Genomic DNA, 5,686 nt, shown 5'->3' on the forward strand with positions numbered 1-5,686 from the left:
TTTTTTAATTTATACACGTGAGATCCTGGCGAAGGTAAAGAAGACGCGAGAGTACTCGCGAATCGTGCGGCCCGAGCTTGGAGACCGGTGAGGCCCGGTGGCCTTGGATGCCCACGGGTTGCATGTAGGACAGACAGACAGACAGACAGACAGACAGACAGACAGTACGGACTGGACCGCTAACAGAGAGGCTGTATGGCGTCTCTGATTGCCCATTGTCCGACTAATAAGATATTCTATCATCTCTCGTCGTGCCGACGGTATCCGACCGTTTGGTGAGACAGAGCGAGAGCGCTCTCGTCCAATCGCCGACGAGATTCATCGGGGTACGGCCAATGACGGCCGCGCTTGGCCTCTCCGGGCCCTTTTGTCGGGCAAATGAGCTCTCGGCGTAAGTCAACCGATAAATAATATCCGACTTTGCGCGCGACCAGCTGCGAGCTTTAATGCGGGCCCGTGTAAAAATGTAATAGGGGCTTAATTGAACCCACCCGGGATATCCATCGTATACGTGTATGCGTAGGTAGCCCCATCGGTATTTATATATTCGCCAGAGCGCTTATATAATTTATATTTGATACGCGCTTTTCTCTTGTGTGCTTTATTCTTCTAAATTAAATTTCAAACTCGGAATTAGATTTCGAACGAGATATTTGGTAATCTTATCGCTTGCTTTTTAGTAAGACATATCCTTGAATATTATTTTATTTATAAACTTAATTATCGCTGCGATTATTACTATTATTAATATCGGTGGAAATTCACGGATGCTTTTTCGTTGTATAATAATTGATGGAATGTCTATAAAGGAACGTGGCGCGCGACGTTGTGACAGATGGTTTCCCTCGAGATCTTATTCCGCGCATATTCAAGCAGGAATAACTAACGACGATCTCTCGTCTTTCGGTACTTCGTTCCGGCTCCGGACTGGCTATCGGATCCATTTCCGTCCGGAATATTTGACTTACATACGGCGTAATGTCTGGTCAACGCGAAATAAATGCAAATTTCTCTGGCAACCGTCTCCGCGCGTTCTAATCGTATCCAGAATGGACCGCGCGCTTTTCAAACGTCCGCATTTCTCAGCCATTCTACCGAGTATCGATCTAATCTATTATCCGTATTTCCGTGAAGCATAAAAAAAGAAAAGAAAAAACTGAGCACCCTCGCTCGTTCGGCGTTTACCGGTGCGCGTTACGCGAATCTCCTCGAAAATGTCGTGGATTCCCGCAGCGATCTCCGCAACAAACTCCAGGTCGATTCTCCCTCTGGAAGTCGACGTCTCGATTTGTCACATTAACAAAGTGAACCCGTCCCCGAATCGAAAGCCATTTTCTCCCGTTCGGCTCGTCCGCAGAAAATCCCGCTCGCTCGCAAACGGGAAAGAAGGGTTGCTGCCACGCTTATCGAGGAAAAACTCACTCGAGTTGCGGATTCGGGGCGTAAAGGCGGAGGAGAAAGAAAGGACCGAATCGACGAAACGTCGAATTGAGTACCGCCCTAATCGTGTCGAGATCTCGTCCTATGGTGTGACGCGCGCGCGAGTATATGGCGTACTTAGTCGAGAGTGCGAGGGAGAAAGAGAGAGAGAGAAGAGACGTTGCGTGGCCGATCGAGGGACGTCCGGAGTGAATGAGAATCATGATGGTGGCGGGCGAAGGGTAGGAGGCCGAGGAGGGGGCGGCAGGGGGGAGGCAGGGGGAGACTGCTGACTAAGTCGGAGAGAGTCGATCGAGCGTGGGTTGCGGGGCAGGCTAATGCGAATATGCTGTCGTCCAGATAGAAAGAGATACCCGATAGCGAATCTGTGTCCGACACGGATGTCGAATTAGCTTGGATTTAGGTTGCCCGGGGAACTGACAAATAGTTATTGCTTGATTAGGTGCCGGTACTAGAGGCAGTTACCCTACCGGCGCGGGACGATGGCCCTTTCCGGCTCCGTCGACGAGCCATTTTTGTCGGAGCTCGGAAAGAGGGTGGCTTTATCCTCCTTTCTTTATCGTCTACTAAATCTTTTGTAGAAACGTTCCGCGGAGAGTGTGATTTTTCCAGATCAATGATAACGATATAATTGCCTGATTATTTCGCGCTATTTACGCTTTCAATCGCGAGATTTATTCCAACCTACGATATAATCGAATAGATCGCTTTATATCGATATTAATAATGCGAGTTTGGGGCAAAAATCATTTCTTTTCATATATTATTCGATCCACATTTTGAAAATGGGACGGTCTTTTTGCTCATACTCATCTGAGCATAATTTTCACGATGATTTTGGTATAGAAAAAATCGTCGCGCTTGAAAGCGAAAGGTACGATGCACGTCGTCAAATTTATATGTTAATGAAGGAATAACAACTAGTCAGGAGATGACGCGAAATCGAATTTGATAGCTAATTCTGTGAGTTCTGATAATCGTTATTACTTTCGAAGACGATTGCACGATAATAACTTTTATTTAAATAAAACTTTCCTTATCTAAAAAAAAAAAATGTACCTTTTTTCCAGTTATCTTTTTTAAATTTGACACTCGGTGCCGTTTCTTTTTTGAACAATATTACGTTGCTGATTCACGCCACGATTCGTCATTTGCTCTTATCGTACTGATGGCGAATGTGTGTTAATGCGACTGACGATTGAAATTAGGATGGTAATAGGCAGTAACGCCGGGGCGCGCTAGAATCAATGGGATTATAAATTTAAATCACGAGTCATATAGAAATTAATTACAAATTACATTTGAAATATTGTCCCGGCGACTAAATCAATTTATAATTACTCGCGGTGCTCGCATTCGGCATTAATTAGCAAACTTATTATCCGTCAACGTTGGTGAATCCGAACGATCGTGCGTTCTCTAAACGCATCTAGTTATCAGTCATAAACAAAGACAGGAAAGTGAGAAGAATAGATATAGATGAAATGTCGTGGCTTGCAAAAGCGTGAAATTAGATTTCTAAATGAAAATTCTCGAAGGCGTGATGTGCTAATTAAGTACACTACCATATTTCGCGCAAACTAAGATGTCTCTTTTACGAGAGCTCATTTTCGCGACGGCTAGACCTCAATTATTCCCGACATCGAACACAGAGCTATTCCACCGGCACTCTTTAATAAGGACTTTTGCTTTACGAGATTTTATACGGTACACGACGAGCTCATTATCTTAATTAAATCTACTACAGGAATTACAACTCTCTGAGTAAGAACTAGAATTACTTCAAAATTCATGTACACATGGATGAGCTTGCGCGCGCGGGAGTCTGGTTTTAAAAAATTTACAGGCTTATGACAATAAATAAATCGAGGAACGAACGTATTCAAGTATCGGGAAATATCGTATATTCTAATTAAAAATGAATGAAACAGCTGATCGGACTATGTATCACACTTTACTTTCTCTCATACTTCTCTCGCATATCCCTTTGCATTTTGTATATTGTCCCAAAATTGTTGCGCATCGATCCCGCACCGTTATGGACAAATCGCGGAGCAATCGCTGCCGTAAACCGCGTTTATTATCGTAAACTCGATTTTTCATGACCTCCCGCCAATCGATACAACGGTTCCTCGCAGACCGCGATATGGTTGTACACGTACGATCCATTCCTCACGGTACGCCACTGTTTCGGAAAGGCTTGTAATAGAGGCCGACTTATAATAGGATTGCCCCCTGCTCCCCTCTCCTCGCCTCTCTCTCCCTCCGTACATTTTCGATCGCGCCAAACGTGATTTTTTTTTCTTTTTTTTTCCATCGATCACTTAAAGTTAAAGAGCTCATTTCCAACTGCCTACACCCTGTGTGAAAAATTAACCGACGATAGATCGGAAATATTGCATATTCAAAACACTGGGGAAAAGCTCCTTCGAAGGAGAAACCCGAGAGAATGATAATTATCCTCGAACGGAGAATCACGAATAGTTTGAGACGACTATATAAATGAAGGGGAAATAAATTTTGTGCGCGAGGCCGAGACAGCGCGCTGTAAATTTTTCACGGACAATATTTCCCGCTCCGGCCATCGCGGCTCCATACATAAACCGGACAGAATCGGTCTTTCAAGTTTAACCGGAAATAAATCCTGCGAACATAAGTGCTCCTATTTCTCGGTCCATACTTTGTTTCGCGCGAGCGCGTGTCTCTATATTATATCTCGAGCGCTAACGTCCGAATTTTCTCTTCCCGTTTCGAGAGTCCCCCGAACCGGGATAATCGGATAAATAAGACACGCGTGCCACGTGATTAGAAGACACGTAACCACGTAACCTTACGCGAGATTACGTGTATCTTGCGATGTATCCTAGAGATACATCGATGCTAACGAGGATTTGCGGCAATCGGAGGCCACAATTGTGGCGATTATCTGCAAATTCCGGAAATATCTAGCCATCGCGGTTCGACCGATTCCTATTCTCTCCCGTCGCGACGATTCCACATTTGCGGTCGTCGCCGTTAAAGGAAAGCGTCCGGAATATTCAGACCTTAACGAATTGATTTAATGATGCATCATCGCGAAAGCATGCTGTTATGCAAGTACTCGAATTTGACAGATCTTAATCCCTTAATATGTAAATCTAATCGCGAGACGAGAAAGAAATATAAGCGAGCGAAACTGAAATTTATGATTTTATATGCATTCGTTCTTTTTCATCGATTAAGCTTTTCTCGCCATCAATCTCTTAAAGAATCATGTGATAAATAATAATTTGCCACTATACCATGAAAAGCTATTAAGTCGAACCGGTGACCAATTACGAGATTTATGCTAGTCTTATTTATATGCCGTTGCTTGTCACAGTAGCTGGCCTTGCCGTATGATCAACCGATGAAAAACTTGTTGGGCGCAATCTTGTTCTTTACATTTATCACTTTTTCATTTTTACACGAAAAAGACACGAATGGATCCGCGTCCAAAACGTGCTCCAAAAATGACACGAACATTCTTATACCTCGTAAATTAATCGCTCGTTAGTTCAGACTATGCGAAATTAAAAAAAAAAAAAAAAGTATGATCGAAGATTACTGGATTATATCTGAGCCTCTCTATTAGGATCATTAATACCTCTACAAGTAATCATAACGTATTCACACCGACGATATATCGGTGTAGCAGAAACCGGTCCTATAGGAACGCCAGTTATCTCGACTCGCGGATCAATCGCGCAAACCTCGGTTTTGCGAAACAATAACGTAGTTTCGCTGTATATACAAGCGGTCGTGTTCGCATTCATCGGTCGACGCGTGTTCACCATCGCGATGGCTGCCGTACAAAAGTTCGCGTTTTATTACACGTATCTCTCTCCGCGCTTTCGTCCGCGCTGTAACTTTTTCACGTGTTCCGTAATACATACAAAAATTGTAAAGAAAAAAAGAAATCAAGAAGAAATAGAATTCGATCAAATTAACGCTGGTAGAGATAACCCGGTTAGCCGTATGACGCCTTGAAAGATTTCTGCGTAATATAAAGTTGAAGCGCTTCTAAGAAGCGCTCTATTTAATGAGGCCTTATATAAGTTATGCTTGTTTATACAGCGGCGTTTGAACGTACTCGATTAAGTATCTTTCTCTCATCGATCTCTCTGTAACCGATGAATGCCCGCTTTGTAAATGGTGCTATACACAACAGTACTTTAATAAGAAAAAGATTCTTATTTTTTATTTAATTAATATATTATATACACAA

At 43.2% G+C, this 5,686-nt stretch overlaps 1 protein-coding gene across 1 annotated transcript in view; it reads left to right on the forward strand.

Moving 5' to 3' along the window:
* LOC115236292 (LIM/homeobox protein Lhx9-like) overlaps window positions 1-5,686 on the forward strand; it is a 146,430-nt gene that overhangs the window by 969 nt on the left and 139,775 nt on the right. The gene's annotated exons all lie outside the window — the stretch shown is intronic.

The sequence above is a fragment of the Formica exsecta genome, unplaced genomic scaffold (assembly GCF_003651465.1).
Source record: "Formica exsecta isolate Colony F162 unplaced genomic scaffold, ASM365146v1 scaffold247, whole genome shotgun sequence".
Taxonomy (NCBI): Eukaryota; Metazoa; Arthropoda; class Insecta; order Hymenoptera; family Formicidae; genus Formica; species Formica exsecta.